Source organism: Martes martes (genome assembly GCF_963455335.1).
Source record: "Martes martes genome assembly, chromosome: 2".
NCBI lineage: Eukaryota > Metazoa > Chordata > Mammalia > Carnivora > Mustelidae > Martes > Martes martes.
Window position 1 is genome coordinate 174,455,505 of NC_137889.1, and position 19,889 is coordinate 174,475,393.

A 19,889-nucleotide genomic window follows, 5' to 3' on the forward strand; every position below is an offset into this window, starting at 1 on the left:
CTCCATGCTCAGTGTGGTGCATAGCTATGTTATACCAAAAAAAACTTCCAGGATTTAAAAATTTGGGTGCATTTTTATCAACATTTTTTTTGTGCATATAAACACACAAACATATTTATATATGTAATTTAAATTTTGCCCTGTTTAAAATTTTGTTTCCTTTTTTTTGCATATAGTACTATTTCACAAGCATTTTCTTATTTTCTCAATAAATATTTGGAAATATTTTAAATGGCTATGTACTATTTCACTGTACATTCACTGTACAGAATGTAACATTTAAGCGTGAGCCAGTATTTGTAACTATAAATTTTAGGGCATTTAGGAGTTCACCATTTTTCCTGTTATAAGTCATTTTGCAGTGTATAAATTTTAAGGCATTTAGGAGTTCATCATTTTTTCCCATTATAAGTCATTCTGCAGTGTATATAATGGCTACTATTTATATAGCATCAACTGTGTGGCAGGTCTTTCTTACCACTTTACATGTATTAAGGACATGAATCCTTCCAGGAGAGCTTAGAGATGGGTAATATGATGATGTTCATTTTATAATAGGGGAAACAGGCATAGAGAAGGTGGCTAACTTCCAAGTCTACACTCCTGGCAGTCGGTGGAACTAGAACCCAATCTGAGCAGCCAGACTCAGAAGTCCCCAACATCACCATAGAGTTTTCAATTCATCCCAGTATTTTCTTAAGTATAGATTTCTAGAAGCATAATTCATGGATGAAAGGATATAAACTTACTGGGGCACTTAATTAGCTTAGAGAAAGGTTGTACCGATCTGTATTTTCACATCACATTATAAGGAACCTTGTTTCACGACATTGTTATCATCCTTGAGTCATCACCTAGGCAAAAATCTTTGGTTAATCTGGTAAGTGAAATTTAGTATTTTATGTTGCTTTATATATGTTTCTTCTGAGCACAGTGTTGTAGGCTATAGAGGATGGTCTCTAGTTGACCTGTGTTTGAACCTGGGCGGTGTCTTTGTACAGGGTGGTTATTAAATGAATTTAATGAATCAATTCTGGTTCTTCTAGAACAGAACTTGTATACAGAAAGCACTAGATAGCTGCAGGTTATATTCTTATTTGTAAGACTATAGGCTGTGTTGGGGTTCAGAACACACTGTCCCAAAATACGGCATGCTGGATATTCCAAGCTGAAGGAATCTGAGAAAATGGCAGGTGCTGGAAGGACTCTCCGGTTTCCCCTCCCTCCCCAGAGCAGGTCCTTAGACCCTGTTGTGAGAGGTGTGCTCCCTGTACCTGAAGAAAGAAAGGAACAGCATCGTGATCTCTGAAGCCTGAGGGAGGGACGCCTAGAGGAATTGGAAAGGGCCGGCCTTTTCAAGTTTTGCCCAGTTTATTACCTTTGGCCCATACCCCTTTGTTCTATCACATTTTGCCATGATTTTTTCCATCAAACATAGTATAAAAGCACTCAGGGTTAACCATTTCTTTGGATCTTCATTTTATGAGGAGCCCTATGTCATGTAACGTATATATTCAGTACATTTGTGTGATCTTCTTCTCTTCCTCAGCGTACAGTCAGTCCGATTAGAGAGCCCCAGTTGGAGGATCTACATGCATAGATCCTTTTCTCCCTTACATAGTAAGATGAACATTGTTTCCTGTGTTGGTTGGCTGCTTGTATGTTTCTTTTGTAAATTTCCCATTCATGGACTCATTTTCAGAAGATTCGTAGACAGAAGATTCTCTACAATATTCCTTTAAGATAGTACTGCAGTATTTTCATTAAGAGGGAAAAGAGACTAGATATTGATTGAATCAGACGTCGCATTTGAAAGGAACTCGTAAAATCTATAGCGTGGATTTAAGGAATACAGTACCATGGGAGAACACCTCCCTTTGGTTCAGTAATCAATGTGTAGACCAGAGCATGCATTGCTTTTGCAATTTAAAAAGAAAGATAATGGAAAGAGTCAAGTTTCGGTAGAACACAAAATACAACAAACACATTTCATTACAGAGCTCAGAGGACCGTGTAACCATCTCTTTGAATTACAAAATCAATCGTGAGCTGGACATTCGGGGATGAAAACACCAAAATGCTGCAGCTGCTTACTAGTTTGGGGAGGAATGTGCTTCGTGTATAATTAATAGAGGTAAGCCATTACAGAGAACAAAAATAAAATTAAATCAAATGAGCATACCTATCGACTGTTGGGAGGAGGTGAAATAGGATGTGAATCATTTTATTTTGGCTAAAAGTCTCACGCTTTGATAATTATAGTGTGAGGCTTATATTCAATCTCCTGTGACACTGAGCATCTTCCTTAAGTTAAAGAAACATTAGATGTGACATTAAAGCAATCAAAAGAACTAGCATGAACCTAGAGCCGAAACATTTAAAGCAGAAAAGGAAAAAAGCCAGATTGGTAGATCTGCACAATGTACATGAAAGCTAACAAATTCCTGTTTAATTGGCGGTATGCAGAAAGGCATTGAACTTGCAGTTATCGGGGAAGAAACTCAAGGAATGGGGAAGGAAGGGTCCATTACTGGATTTTTAACAGTAGTAACAAGGGCGGCAGTGGGTGTTGGAGTGTGATCTCTGGGCACACACTGTGCACGCCACTTTACGTACAATACTTCCTTTAACCACCACTGCAACTCGGGAGGGGAGTATTATGGTCTTCCCAGTGGCCCACAGCTATTGATGGACATAGCGGATCTTCCAAGGAGTGTCTCTCTTCAAAGCCCGTGTTCTTAACCACTTAGAGATATTGCCACAGCCTTCCCTAACCCCATTATTTTTGGCTCTTCTCCATTTCTGTCCCTGTTATTCATTCACGCCTGCATTCCTTATATATCACAATAGTTACAGCGTTCTTAATATAGGCTAAGCCCTGTGCTAACATGCCCTTAACATAACAAAGGGAATTTGGTGGCAGTGTTTCTGCCGTCTGTGGAACTCGATCAGAGGAGACGAAGAATTACAGTCTCCTGATAATCACCATCATCAGACAGCATTTATTAAGTGCCCCCAAAGTGCCAGACCCATTTCTAGGCACGGTCCTGTGCAGTCTGTATCATTTTGGCTGCAATGCTTTACTCTCATGTTATCCCCTCGGCTTTGCATGTAAGGAAACTGCGGCTCAGAGACATTAGACAGTTGGTTCAAATTGCAGTCAGTGTGACGTGTCCAATCTGGGGTTCCAGCCTCGCCTGCAGGAGCTCTCCTGCCTCATTACTGCATTACGCTGCCTTATTCCCATGCCCTTTAATGCTTTAGTCGATTTCATGTCAGAAATCTAATTCTCAGTGCCACCATCTTCTCTATTTTTCCCACTGCCCCGTTGCTGCTCTGCTAGTCACTAATGTTGCCAGAATTCTCCACAGATAGGGTCATTTTTGTACAAAGTAATGTGTTCAGAATAATGTGTTAATACTGGTCTCTACCAGCCCCTATCCACACCTCCTGCCAGAAACACACACACACATACATTTGCACACACACTTGAATGTGCACATGCGTGCATGTCCATGCAAGCATGCACACACGTACACACACACACACACACACACACACACACACACACACCCCTTGACCATAAGGACATGCATTAAATGAACTAATATTCAACATATTAATTAAACAGTTTCCAGAGAAGTCAGGCTATGGCAGCTTTTTGCTTTCAAGGCACGTCTATGCAAATTCCGAGCAATTTTCAACTGCAACCGCATTAGCCATAATGCCTCTAAATCAGTCTTCTTTTTAGGAGGCCTCATAATCTTGGGTGTTGTGACGCAGCTTAGACCCATCTTTCCAAATCATTTCAATCACTCCTATAAATGTGTCATAACCATATGCTAGCTCTGGCAAAGTGATAAATCTTCCCTCTACTGTAAACTGTATGCTGAGACTTGTATCTGTTTAAGGAATATATAGGCTATAAGAAGCAGCTCTGTCTTTATATGCTATGAGTTCTTTGAAGAGTGTTAAAATATTCCAGCATTAAGTATCTTAATTAAACATGTAATTCTGATACGGCAGGGTCCCTACCTGGGGGTGCAGTTGATGGACATCCTCTTCAGGTGTTAACACCGTTGTCTTGCTGCATGACCTAAGGCAAGTTACTCAATTTCTCTGTAAGTCCAAATTTACTTTTTTTTTTAGAGCGGGGATGATATCTTTAGTGACTTTAATACCTGGCCAAAAATTCTATGGCATACTTCCCATCCATCGATTGAGTCTATGTCCCCTGCTTTTGAAATGGGTGGGCTTGTGACTGCTTGAACAATAGAATAAGTGAGGTCACACCATGTGATTTCATGAAGGTTGTGTGGCTGCCATCTTGCTCATAGGAACACTTGCTCTTGGAGCTTTGTACATCCATGTAAGAAGTCTTAATATCCTCAGTGCATGAAGTACTATGGTTAACAGTCTCAGATGAGCCCAGGTTTCCACCCATCTCCACCAAGGTGCTCTACATGAAACTGTGACCATCTTGAGCCCTTCAGATCCGTCCGTCTGTCAGCCAGATACCACTGAGCAACTTTCGTCTACATCATGTAGAAGTTTCACCCAGCTAAGTTCTGCCTCGATTTCTGACCCACGGAATCATAAAGTATAATAATAATTGTTGCTTTAAGCCACCATGTTTGGATAAGGAAAACACTGTTTCATCCTTTGTGAAGGTTATTGTAGGACTCTTAGCTCAGGGCCTGACTTGCAGTAAACACTCAATCAATGTTAGCTCTTATTTTAATTTATTGAGCATCTACTGTGATTCCAAAACCGAATAAAGTGTTTTGAGGCATTGAAAAGCAAACACACACACTTTGCTCTTATAGATTTGGAAGTGGCAGGGAAAATGGGTACTTATGAGAAGATAATGTATGTACCATTTGCGTAGTAAATATTATAACTGTCGAAAGAGTTCAAAGAAAGGTGAGGGAATCACTGTGAAGAAAGTGGCCCTTGCACTCTGCAACTGAGGCATCATCTTCAGGGAGAGGAAGGGATTATTTGTTCATGAAGAGACTGCGTAAGATAGTTTATTTGATTTGGGACAAGGGGTTGTAGTTGAGTTCCCATTTTATAGATTAAAAGATGAGAGAGGTGATGCATTTTTTTTTTAAATTTCTAAGATATCTTCTTTAATTTTTATAAAAGAAAAAGGACTTTTAATTGATTAAAAATATAACAGATATTAAAACCATTGGGGATACAAATTAAATCCTGTAGAAACACACATGTACATCCGTCTGTGCAACCACACAGGATATAGAGAATTCTATTTCTGATAGAGAATATATCTTTGTTTCCAAGCTACTAAGTACCATTTATAATATTTTTCTATGTATTATTATATAATAAAAACAGCTAAATAAATTCTGAACTCCCAAAATGGTACAAGCCACAGTATTTAACATGCAGCAAGAGAGTAGACATTAAAAACTAAAATATAAACAGAAGAAAACTTGCTATTAAAAGGCACTATCTTAAAAGACTCTTGGGTGAAACAGAAATCAAAACTGCAGAGCACCTGGGTGACTGAGTTGGTTAAGCATCTGACTTTGGCTCAGGTCATGATCCTGGGGTCCTGGGATCGAGTCCCACATGGGACTCTGTGCTTAGTGGGGAGTCTGCTTCTCCCTCTCGTTCTGCCCCTCCCCCTGCTCTCTCTCTCAAATAAATAAATAAATTCTTTAAGAAAATCAAAATTGCAACTACGTGCTGGATATGTCCTATATCTTGATCAACGCGGTGATTTCATGTATACATATGGGTGTGTTTATAGTTGGGTTCTTTTCATAGGAAGTTCCATGGACTTATTTTCCCAATTTGTGTTCTTCCCTTACAACTATAATTGTTTCATTATTTCTTAGAAATTTTTGTTAGAAAGTTGGACTATAACCTCCTCTTCACCCTGTTGGAAAGGGAGGGATTCCTGTCCTAGAGTTATTGGGACGGTGGGACAGAAAGCAAAAGACAGCTGAGGTCAATAGTAGTTCAAGGAGGGAAGGGGCACACCGCACACTCTGCAGGACCACACAGATTTGTGCTCAGGAGCAGAGTAAACAATCGGGGGGCTGTGGGATTTAGACTTTACAGAATCAGCAATGACTCCTGGTTCCTATGGGAGTGTATAGCTTAGCTGATTTGAATAATTCCAAGGGCTTATAGGGAAATGAAAACCACTACTCAGGGATAATCAAGAACCGTGATAATCAAGAACCTTTTTGGCAAGGAGGGTCTTTAGGCTAGGCAACCTTAGTACGGGAATAGATGGGGAGGGGAACCTGTGCTTAGGCTGTTGGAGGCCCTCCTGATTTTACCAGATATGTAAATTTTAAAAGGAGCATGTGATACTGAGGTTTAATTTTTCAGCCCTATACCACAATATAACTGACTTAGGATGCCAAAGTCAATGAAAAGTGGAGCTTGGATTTGATCCCAAGTGTGTCTGGACCCAGGTCTGTTCACCTGGTTCAAAGGCTATGCACTGGAGGCAAATGAAAGAGAGAGTAAGTATATGAAGACAACTGAGTGAGAGCTGCTTCTTTTTTGTCCTCTCTTTCATTGAATTTAATTTGATTACAAGGCACCCGATATCCTGAGAATGCTCATGGGTATTTTATGACAGTTATAAACGATGTCATCATTGGTGGAAGGGTACACAGGTGAAGGGTATGCACGATTACTTTTGCAACTTTCTGTGAGTCAATAATTATTTTAAAATTAAAAATGAAAAACAATGCTCCTGGAGCCCAAGATTCTAAACAATGGTCCTAGATTTGGAGATAGTCGCTGTAATCACTATAAAGCAGTAGAGTTGGGGTTGATCTTGCAATGATTGATCTAACACTTTTCACTCCTTCACATTTCATGTCCTCGTGTCCTTCCATATCAGCCCAATTCCATGGTAATTACTAAAGTCATTCTCTTGCACACACTCCTAATTCCTTGACTCTTTTATAGTCTTTGGAGTCACTGGCTAAACCCTAGCCCTGGTTAAATCCAACTCTGCCTCTGCTGTGTCCTTACCTGGAGACCTGGGTCTTGCTGAAGAAAATGACACCAGGTTAACTGGTATCATTTTAAACTCATGACCCTGACCCTCTAATCGTCCCTCAGTGCTACTTGATACCATAGAATGTATGTTTATGTCCCTCCCCAAATTCCTGTGTTTAAATGTGACTCTCAGTGTAATGGTATTCAGGAGGGGGGATATTTAGGAGGTGATTAGGTCATAAGGGTGAAGCTCTCATGGGTGAGATTAGTGCCATTATATAAGAGATCCCACAGAGCTCTCTCACCACTTTTACCATCTGAAGACACAGCGAAAAGATGCGGTCTGTGAACCAGGAAGTAAACCTCACCAGGCACTGAATCTGCTGGCATCTCCCTTTGGATTTTCTAGTCTCCAGGATTGTGAGAAATAAATTTCCGTTGTTCATAAGCCACCATATTCTCTTTTAGCCATCCAAGTAGACTAAAACACCTGGCAATTACTCTTCACGTCTCATTTTCCTTAATGTCAAATGTATATACCTTCTCTTCTTTCCTCAAAGCTCCAGCATCTTCTTTCCTGACCCCATGCTTGGCTTTTTATGTCACTGTTCAAATTAATGGAACTGGGAAAGAACGTCAGCAAGCTCCTAGGACCAGCCTTTTACCCACAGATTTTACCTTTCTTCCCATTGGTGTAACTGAGCTTTGCAAGCTAAGTGAGACCCACACCTCTGCCACTGTGTTAGACTTAATCCCCTCCCACCTGCTCAAGACAATGCTCGAGCAATTATCCTCTCTGTCTTCCAGACCATCACTTTCCCACTCAACTGGATTATTCCCATCCACATACAAATGTCATTATTTCTACCATCTAAAGAACAACTTTCTTTGCTCACCTTACCCTCTGACTTCCTGCTCCCCTTGCAACAAAACATTTTGAAAGGATTTTCCAGACACAAAAACTCTAAATCTTCCTCTGTGTCTTTTGAATTCAAACCAACCAGGCTTTGGGCCCAGGTACTTCATGTCATGGTCATCAATGACATTTCACTGCTCAATTTAGGGGTCCATTGGCCTGTCAGCAGCATTTGATAAGCTTAATCCCTCATTCTTCCTTGAAATGCTTTCTCAACTTGGCTTCTAGCACAGTGTCTCCTGGGTTTCCTCCTGTACCAGTGATTGCTCTCTTCTCAATCTCTTTTGCTGGTTTCTTTCCCTCTACATCATGTCTTAATGATAGAGTGCTCCACATCTCAGTTTCGAAACTCTTCTCTCTCTCTGTCTATATTCACATCCTTGGTGATCTTCATCAATTTTATGGTTTCAAATACTGAGCATGTGCTGGGACCCTCAAAATTTATAGCTCCAGCTTGGATCTCCCCCCTGTGCTTTAATTCCAGAATCATATGTCAAGATTTCTACTTTGTCTGATAGGAAGATCAAATGTAACATATCCAAAACCAAAGATCCCGACGTTTCTCCCAAGTTTCAGTGTTTTGCAGTTTCCTCCTACTCCGTTAACAGAAACCCCACAAAACTCTCTTTTCCTCACACTTCTCATTAAGTTGGTCAGAAAATGTTTTTGGCCTTACATTGAAAAACGTACTCTAACCTGACAGATCGTCACCCCTCCACCGCCACCACTCTTGTTCAAACGGCCATTGTAGATTATTGCGGACGTTCTCTGTGTGGGAAAAAGTCCTGTGCCCTACCTCATCGCCTCTCAACCCAACTTTTTACTCCAGCCGTTGCTTCCACACCTGGCTGCTTGTAAGTGTGATCTGGTGGTAGCTCCCCTCAAATCACCTCTAGCTTCTCTCAGCTCTTGCTTTCCTCCAGAGCCTCTTTGCCTCTCCTAAGTGTGATATCCATGGGAACTTCCTCATTCTTTTGCCTTCCATTTTCAGAACTGGAAGTTAAAGAGAATTACATCTCCGTGGGACAACACCTGATCAATGGGGAATGAGAGCTGGTGGGAAAAAACTCCCTCTTCCATCTTGTGGGTGGACAGTTCTGAGTATCAGCTTTGAGGCTTCCCTGCATGGAACCCCACTTGCTCACAGCAGCTAGCTTTGTAAAGACATTCACTGGCTCTGGTTCCCTTCTCAGGTGCCCAGTTCTCTCCTTTGGGGTCACTTTACAAAATAAGCTATCTGTGGGCAGCCATCGTCTCAAGCATTGCTTTTGGGGAAACCCAGGCTAAGCTCCCTTCTAGTTGGTCTCCTTCTTCCATTTTTGCTCCATGCAGTCTAGTCTCAGCTGAACAACTGAAGTGACTCCTTTGAAAACATTGATCTAATTATGCCACGTCTCTGTTTATAATTCCTAATGGCTTCCCATCTTACACAGAGTCAAAGTGGAAAAGCATTGTAATCCCTTCATAGGCCCTACTAAATCTATCCTTTCTGATTTTACCCCACCTGATCTACCTTCATGTCATCTACTGGTCTCTGCCTTCTGGTATCACTGGCCTCTTTGCTGTTCCTCGAACACCCTAGGCACACTTCTACTTCAGGAGCCTTGAACTTGCTGTTTCCTTTTCCTCCAGTTCCCTGCATGGCTCACGTCCCTCCCCTCCTTCAGATCCTTACTCAGATGTTACCTTCTCAAGAAGGTCTACCCTAGCCATTCTGTTTAAAATTGGAAACTCTATTTGCCAACATGATATTCTCTTTGCTTATTTTGTCTTTCTCCATAGCACTCATTTAACAATTAATATTTAATTATTTTAGTATGTTATTTATTTTTTAGTCTATTTCCACAAGGATGTAAGCTCTAGGAAGGCAGGGATTTTTGCTCATTTTCTTCATCCTGTGTCTTTAGTGCCAAAAATAGTGCCTGGCATGGAGTAAGCATTTAATGTAAATGTGTTAAATGAATGAATGAATAAATAAATAGTCATCTTTTTGGTATTTCAGGCATCTAGGCAGCTATAAAGATGGTCACATTAAAGGCAATAGATGTATTCTCCCCTAATCTTCTTTATCTTTTATTCTGTTTATAGTGTCTCCCAAACTCAGAAGTCTGAGTAGAGCCAACATACAATAGGAAACTATGGAAGGCTCTTATATTTATTAACTACTGAATGAAGATTTTTAAAAATTTTTTGGTTTTTTTTAATTTTTTAATTTAATTTAATTTTTTCAGTGTTCCAAGATTCATTGTTTATGCACCACACCCAGTGCTCCAGGCAATACCTGCCCTCCTCAATACCCACCACCAGGCTCACCCAACCCCCACCCCCCTCCCCTCCAAAAGCCTCAGTTTGTTTCTCAGAGTCCAGAGTCTCTCATGCTTCATCTCCCCCTCCGATTTCCCCCAATTCACTTTTCCTTTCCTTCTCCCAATGTCCTCCATGTTATTCCTTATGCTCCACAAGTAAGTGAAACCATATGATAATTGACTCTCTCTGCTTGACTTATTTCACTCAGCATAATCTCCTCCAGTCCCATCCATGTTGATACAGAAGTTGGGTATTCATCCTTTCTGATGGAGGTGTAATACTCCATTGCATATATTGACCATATCTTCTTTATCCATTCGTCTATGACCCCGCAGTTGCACTGCTGGGTATTTACTGCAAAGATACAGATGTAATGAATGTAGTTTTTTGGTTTTTTTTTTTTTTTTTTTTTTTTTTTTAGGTCACTTGGAGAGGTAGAACTAAGTAGAAGGAAGAGTACTTATTATAGACATTATTTGATTTGGGGATATCTTCTACTTAGGTAGAAGACTCAATTGTGTAAATGAAGTGACAGAAGGCAATGAAGATGTAACTGTCCAAATGTCTTGATTACATTTTTTTTCTTTTTCTTTTTATTTATTTATTTATCTATTTATTTATTTATTTATTTATTACATTCTTATGGCTGAAATCCACTAGTAGAGATACACAGACATTGCAATTTCTGCTAACATTGAATACCTAGGAGATATAACAGGCAAATTAACAGTGATTTTCATGCAGTTATAAATTGGTTCTAATAATATTTCTACTCTAGTTTTTGCCACATTCATTTTCTTAATACAGTTCTTTTTGTTCACTTCATTAATCTTCCTTGGCTAATTCAAATACCATCAAAAAAGAAAATTCTCAAAAGCATACTCTTTCTTAGTTAATTACTGTCATTGTATTTGGCAAGCTATTGCTGCAAAAAAACCTAAGATTTTTATGGCAAAATTTTTTGAACCTAGGGCAACCGTAAATCTCAATTACATCGTCACAAAATTGTCTATTTATAATTAAATTTGAAAATCAGAGCCAGTAATTTGGGTCTGATTCATTTGAAATATATTTGTTTATGTCTTCCTAATATTTAGAACATATTGGCCATTCATTAGAACCTCTCTCAATATCATTTGCCATTGATTGGGAACTTCCGAATTCAGCTTGCTTTACCAATCTAGACCTACTTTGCAATGTATTCAAAGTAACTTTATTTTATATGGGTTATAAGTAGCGAATGAAAAGCAAGCATAAGTTAATATTTTTGGCTTGAAGTACAGAATATTTCAGAACATAAATAAATTTTCTTAGTGTGTGGTTATAATGATACAATATAAAGGCAGTTGGTCTAAAAATGCTATTTTTTCTTAAAGGAGATAGCAGGCAAAAATAACATCATAAAAATACATTATATTTGTATCCCATAATTCTACAGATCATGTTAACTTCAGAATTTCTGCATAAAAACAGTAATAATATTATTTTGGACTCAGGTCTTGCCCACTAACTAGCGGGAAGCTCATACTCAGATCTTTCCCATTCGGACTGGTGGTTTTGTGTTTTTCACATGTGCTCTGAACATTCTCTTTCTAGAGAGAGAGTGCTACAAGAATTGAACGAAAGGTAGGTAGGGATGAGCACATACCTAGAAATGGGAACATTTACTGCTCACTGCTAACATTACTATGTATTAGTAAATATGCAGTGTCTTAGAAATACAGTTCCTGTGACCGGCACCTGTCTTTCTTCTCCTCTGCTTCCCAATGTCCCATGCTTCACTTTTCAACTTGCTTTTAAAAGGGCATCATCTTGGGCACGTGGGTGGCTCAGTCTGCTAAGCGTTTGCCTTTGGCTTAGATCATGATCCCAGGGTCCTGGGATCCAGTCCCGTGTTGGACTCCCTGCTCAGTGGGAAGCCTGCTTCTTCCTCTACCTGCTGCTCCCCCTGCTTATGCTCTCTCTCTCTGACAAATAAATAAATAAAATCTTTAAAAGGATGTCATCCTAATCTATATATATATGAGGTAAGACAGTGGTGGAGGCAGCTGGTGAAAGGTAGAATTAGGTAGAAACGAGGAGCAGGCAGAAGCAGGAGTCAGGTTGCATGAAGCCAGATAGAAAGTGGTGGAGAAAAGTCAAGTAACGTGAAGGTCATAGAGGCAGAAAAATTCAAACGGTGACAGGTTGTCCTGAATACACAGAGGCTCGGCCTGCTCGAGGTGACACTTGGGAAGTAGGTGGAGCCTGTGGTGTCCATATGCTTCTGACCTCAGTTTCCTGTCCTCCCTGGGACCATGCTCAGAAGTTCTTCTCTTCTCTTTGGAGAGTCTGTGTCCTTTCCAGGCCTGCGGTGTTCACACTGTCTCGTGGAGTCTTGGGCTGTCCTGGTCCCTTTTTCCCTCTACAGAACATTCTAGCTCAGGGTTCTAAACCTTGAGAGATTTGTTCCAGATGATTTGGTGATGTATATATGCCAAGGGATCAGTAGGTCCTACAGCGTAGGCCCCCTCTTCCAAACTAGTTCTGTGAAACCTACATTGACTCAACGAGAAGAAATGGGAATTTCAGACAGATCAGATAGGAGACAATTTGGATAGATAATTTGGTCTTTGATGCCTCCAGAATCCCATCTCATAAGAGATCGTTCTAAAGTGTTCAACATTCAGAGAAGAGATTTACCTTGGAATCATAGGATTTTATAGCTAAAGAGGGATTATTTCTGCCAATACTTCCTAATCTCCTAATCGCTTCCTGTGCATGTCTCCACAGCAGGTGCTCACGTAATGTTTGTTAATAAACAACACTGGCAGAGAAAGAAACGTTTCTGTTTTAGAATGACATCTGGTGTCAGTATTTGTGATGTGCACAACATAGTTGGTAAAATCCATAGTTGAAATGGGAAAGCAACTTTTTACAGATGTTGTGGGACTGGGTTGTTATCAGATATTGGCACTTCAGTGGGTCGGTTTAATTCTCATTTGGTTGCTATAGGTACAGTATTTTTTTATAGCAGGCTCTATCTAGGAATAGGGGAAGTAAATCGACTACTGAAGGGATTTTAAGGCTGTTGGAAAAGCCCTCTGCCATCTGCTCCCTAAATTACTTTCCCTGCTTTCTGATGCCTGAAATTCCACAAATGGAGTTTCAGATTTCCCCTTATGTTTCCTTTCCCTCTGAACACAAAATAACCCTATAGATTCACCTGGGGTGGTGCTAAAAACATCGCCATGCTTGGACCCGACCCCGGAGTGTCTGCTCTTATTAGTCTGGGTTAGGGCCCAAGTACTGGTGTTTGTTAAAGCCCCTCGGTAACTTTAATGGGCATCAGGGTTGATCAGCGCTGTCGGTGGGACACTAAGATGTGCCCATTTGCACCTGAGATAGCTGAGTGTAGGCATTTTGCTTTTGTTTTAGATCAGCTATCAGCTATCTTCCTGAAAACCAGGCTACTAGAGGGAGAAAGGCAGTAAAGGAAGAGAATTCTGGACACTAAGGGAAGCCAAGCGGTCAAAACCAAAGACTCAGGGTGGAAGACATGGGGTTTCCAAAGCCAAGTGCTGTCCATTTCACTGGGCCGGAAGGCCAGGCTTGTTAGTATTGATGACAAACAGTGAAGACGTGCCAAGCAGAAGCATCCATTGCCTCCCTCCCCTTCGCTGGGGCATTCCAGCAGCCATCCATGTGTAGGTCAGGGGCTCAGGGAAAGGGCACGCACTCTGATCTGGAGGCAGCTCAGGGAGTTTTAAGATGCTGTCGCCACAGTTGCTGTTGCTCTGCAAACCTATCCAGGAGGTGCATCATCTCTCCTTTGATTGGAAGTTCCAGATTAATGGGCCTGAAAATCGAATTAGCTCAGTGACTGTTCAAAGGTCCGTGGTGATATGAAAACAAGCCAGCACAGAAACCACCCGTGGTTAGTTGCCGCGGAAGCTTTTCGGCTTGGAGTTTTCGGGGTTAAAGTGAATCTGAAATGGTAATACAACATGGGCAGATCAAGGTGGTGGTTATAGCTAAAATGTTACAAAATATTCTCAAGTGTCAAACGTCTTGGAGTGAGCAACCAATACCTAGACATTCTTTCTTCCCATCTAGCAGTCCTTTGCTTTTCTTTGCTTAGATACTCCTCAGGTTTTCAAAACAGCAAGAGTGGTCAAAGAAAATACATTAATTGAAAGTGGGGTAAAGGGAGTCTTTGTGGGGAATTAACGTATCCTTTTAAATTGCCAGAGGTCCTAGAAATGTTTTCCCCTTATAATAAAAAACTGAGACGTCTCATTAAGTTGGCTCCCTGAATGTGCTTTGGAATAGGTCCCTCCAGGAGTGGATTTCCCTGCAGTAAAGCTAGCATGCCCCTCTCCTCTACACTAGCTCTCTCTGGGGCCCTAGAAATGAGTTCTTTTTCTTTTCTGTCTGTCTTCCTTCCTTCCTTCCTTCCTTCCCTCCCTCTCTCTCTCTCTCTCTTTCTTTCTTTCAATTTATTTCAGAGAGAGAGCAAGAGAGAGAGAGAGAGAGAGCGCATGACTGGGAGGGGCAGAGGGAGAGAATCTTGAGCAGAGCTAAGCATGGAGCCTGATGCGGGGCTCGAACTCATGACCATAAGATCACGACCTGAGCGAAAACCAAGAGTTGGACGCTTAACCCACTGCATCACCCGGGTGGCCCTAGCAATGAGTTCTAATGATCATATGTTTTGTAAAATTTGAAAACAAAAGGTGTTTTGACAGCAATCAGTTAAGACTACTTGTTCCCCCTCCAGAGTTCTCTCCTGGTGTGTGGGGTCAGAGCATGCATTTTTGGGGGGGATCTGATGAGGGGAATTTATGAGCTACTTTGCATAGTTTGCTGTCATCTGAGAACATACCTATGTGATTGCTCATCACCCTGGCGTATGCATAAGCTAACCAAACCATGCCTACTGTATGATGTGTCTGGCATCTTGACTTAAAAGTACAGTAGTATGCAATAAACCAGCTCCAGAAATATGTAGGAAAAGGGGTAAAACAAAGCTTGGAATATATGGAGCCTGAAACTACTCTGGAAAATTCTCCCAATGGTCCTTCAGATGCAGAAAATTGTAAATGGGGGTTCACAATGACACCTAACTAAAGCTGTTCTTTCTAGTCAATAACACTCCATCTTTTTTTTTTTATGAGAGTTATATGCAATAGAATCTATAGAAATTCCTGTGTTTATAGAGCATAAATCGAAAGCAATAGGACTAACAGCAAGGTTGCACATTTTGCACATTCCAGCACATGAGATGGAATGTCTTACCTTAGTAAAGTTTGGCAGTTCCAGATAAAAATGTCTTCCATAAAGTAAAACAGTCGACGATGCTCAAAGAAAGACTGACTTATTCTGCTAGTCTCTGTATTTAGGTAATGTTTCAAAATTGTTGCATGAAGAGGTGATCAAAAAGAATGCAGCAAAAAAAAAAAAAAAAAAAGAAAAGAAAAAAGTAGGACAAGGTAGTGTAGAGAGGTATTTCTGGAATGAGATGATAAATATATTATTTTTCAGGGTTTTGTAATGTTTTAATATTTTGAAGAATTTATTTATTTATTTAGAGCATGAGAGGCAGAAGGGGCAGAGGGAGAGGGAGAGAGAGAATTTCCAGCAGACTCTGAGCTGAGAGCACAGAGCCGGATGCAGGGTTTGATCTCACAACCCTGAGATCATGACCTGAGCCAAAATCAAGAGTTGGGCACTTCACTGACTGAGGTACCCAGGTGCCCCTGGAATGTTTTTGTTTTTAGTCAGCTTTAAAAATTTTATAATTTGCTGTGTCTTTATTTGTTCTAACTAAATATCCCTGTTACACTCAATCTTATATTCTCAATTTTGAATTCTTTTCTTAAAGAAGGAACTTCCAAATTGTGTAAGTGTCAGGCTGGACAGAATGTGGATCTGCCCCCTGTCTTTCTGCGGCAGCCATTTTCTCATGGTATGGACAAGCTGTAAAGTATGAGTACAGAGGAGAATTGTGGCCCCTGAGCTAATACTTTTCCGCTCGGTCAGGAGTCAGAAGCTAGGTTGTCTTCTGAACTCTGCCATTTATTGGCCGGATGGTCAGACCCACATCTCTGAGGGAAGGGAAAGGGGAGAGAAATGTTATTTAATGCGCATCCAGTAGTAAAATGCGAGGATCCCACCAGTACTTTTTCTTTATACAATATCTCACTTCATCTTCACAACTGGTTTACGAGTGTGGAGGAGGCTGTGATGAATGGAAAGATGAAGAACTTCTGTGAGTGAGCGCTCTGGAATTACAACATATATCTGTGTGGCTTTATGGTTGGTGATTTTTGTCCTGACTTATAGATTTAAGACTCTATGCTTCCTCAGCTATAAAATGAGGATAATTAGGTCTTATTTACCTGCTTCCTGGGGTTGTGTCAGCCATCAATTGAGGGAGCCTGTGAGAAAGCACTTTAGATATTTTTCTATAAATATGAAATAACATTAATATCTGAGGATTGGAATGCAGCCCGTATGATTTGAGGTATTCAGTTATTTAACAACTCTGAGACATTGTGGCGGGGGGGGGGGGCTTCTTAAATATGTTTCCCAGGTAGTAATATGGCACGTGTTCTGTGCCAACTACCTGGGGTTAGCTGTTTCCTTCTTGGACCCCAACAGGGATGTGTCTCTTCCTACCATACATGTTCTTGGTTCCACATCCAGGTAGAGAACAGAAGTATAGAAGGATAATCACAATAGTAAAAAAAGATACAGAGCTTAGAGCTGAGTTTGGAGAAAAAAAAAATGGCACTGAATACACAGCCTATGGGAGGAAGTCATCATCCAACAAAAGCAATTATTATAGATTTGGTCATTTCCATGAACCTTGTACCTTTGCGGCATCTCAGAATAATATGGTCAAAATATTACAGGCTCAAATAACAAGGTTACCACCAGAATTTTTAAGAAGATAAATCCAAATCGGACCAAAACAGAATTTTTCTTGGTGGGTTGGGTAAGGAAGAGTAATTCATGACTAAGAAGGAAGTTTGGTTAGCCTCAAGGATGACACTGTTGAGTTATTTAAAGAAAGTTGTATATGTTCATGTACAGCATAAGTGTATCTGAATGTAGAGGATTTCCTCTGTTTAGTAGTCCTCAAAGAAACCACTATTATTCTTCAAGTGATATGAATTTAAAAGTCATCCTACATATTTCCATAGACATGTGCTTGAACTAGGTAGATCATACCTGGTTATTGTAGTCAAGATTCTGGCTTCTGTAAAAGGTAGAACAGGGTGAGAAAACGTACTCAACAAGGCATGTTACTGCATGGGCTGCACAACAGGGAAGAGGGAGAGGCAGGTTTGATCCCTTGATGCCTTTCCAGATGGAAACTTTAAAAATATATTTTGAAACTTTTATGTAGTGGAGGTGGTAAGAAAAATGTTTTCTAGGAAGTTAGATGGACAGAGACATGTATTCATTCATTAATACCAACCAAAATATTTGTCACACTCTTTGCTATTTTATCTGCTTTTTAATCCTTCAATCTCTCTCATAATTTTCTAACTTATAGACGTTATAGAAGTGTAGAGTTCCAGGACACTTTCTTAGAAGACGTCGTACAGGTTTCCCGTTTCATTGGCTAAATTATTCATTCCCCAGAAGCAGACCTATGTCTGACTTTATTTGGTTTTAGAAACTCAGCTCACTATGTTGACATCGAACTTACTGAAATCATATAAGGGTAGGGATAAATTACTCAAAAGATAAAGTAATGTGGTAAAGGGTGTTTTTAGTTTTGACTTGATTCTCTCTACTTTAATGGTAGTGAGACCAATTACACTGTGTGAATTAATCCCAGTGATGCTCTAGAATCCATTAGAAATCAGCATCCCAGGCAACCTCCTGGATAGTCTGGCCATTAATTGGACTCAGATAAAAGTTACTTATTTTATTTTTTCTTTTCTTGTCTAGATATCTTCTAAATTATATTTTGCTTGGTTCTTATTTTTCATCTCTGTTTACATTTTGCTGGTTTATTGCATGGGTTCTGCCGTAAGTCATATTAAATCTTTTGTGGAAAGTGATAAGGCGAAAGCAAATAATACTGGCTGTTTCCATCGATCTTGTCTGTCTCCTTTGTTTTTATCTTTTCCATCGGCCTCACAGTTATCAGAATTCTGATGCTATGGTGACCTGGTGCCTCCCTGTTGCCCTAACATTTACTTTCAACTCTAATCCAACTGCTGGCCATGTTTTCATAGAGAAACAGGTGCTTGGACTAGAGGATATGCATGAAATCCTCGACCCTGACATGGGCTGGAAGTTTAGGATGATTCTCAGTCTTTTCCTGGAAGTTGATCTGTGCTGAGAAGCTGAACTCTTTTTCCTGGAGAGACATTGGGCCTCGAGATCTGTGCATCCCCAAGAAGAAAAGCCTTGCTGGCCTATGCATGTCATTCCAGGTGGACCTGCTGGTTGTAAAGGCTTCAGAGGGATCCTCCCTCTGCCTAAGAGAGCCCCAGTCCAGCTTCTGCCTGATGTTTGCAGAGGGGACTGAAGAGTTTCCATTTCTCACATCTCTGTCTGTGAACAGCAGTACTTCCTGCCTCTTGTGGTTTTCCATCACTCCCAGGTACCCTATTAGCTTGGTATATAAATAGACTCATGCGTATGCAGAGGAAATAATCACAATCTAAGGGGACCCAGCAGTGTCTTTGAGCTAAAACAAGCCTGAGGAGGGAGAGAAGAAGTGAGAGGGGAGAGAGAGTGGAAGGAGAGACAGCGGAGGGAGAGAGAGGGAGAGAGAGTGGAAGGAGAGAGAGGGAGAGAGTGGAGGGAGAGAGAGGGAGAGAGAGAGAAAGAGAGGAAAAGAGGAAAGGAAAGGAGAGGAATGGGAAGGGAAGAGAAGGGAAAGGAAGGGAAGAGAATCTAAAGAGGAAGGGAGAGGGAAGAGAAAGTTAAGGAGAGAGGAGAATCAGAATGGGAAAGCTTCTAGCACGATGATAAAACTGTTAGAGGAGACAGATGGCTATAAGAATGACCACAACAAAATGCTTCTTAAAAGACTCAAGATTCTACTATAGCTTTATAAAGACTTCCTGAAAGTTAAACATCTGATAAATTTAAAATTTAGAAACTGAGTGGATGAATGAAGGAGAGATCAGTCACCACTGAGATCAGCCTGGAGGGGTCAAGTGGAAGACACATTCAGAACAGCGAAAACACAGAGAGAATCAAATCATGAGCAGAGAGCTAAGAGATCTGGGGCACAGCATCGGGCATTGTAAAATGCGGAGATTACGGATCCTACAAAGAAGAGAAAGGAACCGGTAGAAGGAAACATAATAATCAAGATAACAATTGGGAAAAATCACACTGGCTGGGAAAAAAAAAAAAAAAAAAAAGACTTGTTTATTCAGATTGAAAGAGCCCAGGCAGGATTGATTTCTGTAGCTGGGGGCTGGGGGTGAGAGGGAGAGAGAAAAAACAGGCTGGTGGCACTGGCTTTTCACTCTGCTCCCTGTCATACCCCTTTGGGAAGTATGTAGTGCTCCTTTCGTGTCATGAAGGAAACTTGGTATTTCCCGAGAACGCCATGATGGTCACGCCTTAAATTTCTCATGTGACATATAAGCCCTTGTTACATTGGCTTCTACATCAACTATCATTACCTCATGGATGAAAACGTTGTGGATAAGCATGG

The 19,889-nt window shown here is 40.6% G+C and overlaps 1 pseudogene across 1 annotated transcript in view; it reads left to right on the forward strand.

The window, feature by feature from the left end:
- LOC308338356 (sentrin-specific protease 2-like) overlaps positions 1 to 19,889 on the forward strand; it is a 176,811-nt pseudogene that overhangs the window by 131,894 nt on the left and 25,028 nt on the right. Inside the window, exon 4 of the transcript in view lies at positions 8,610 to 8,760. The product of the transcript in view is annotated as a sentrin-specific protease 2-like (transcript). The remainder of the gene's footprint in view (positions 1 to 8,609; positions 8,761 to 19,889) is intronic.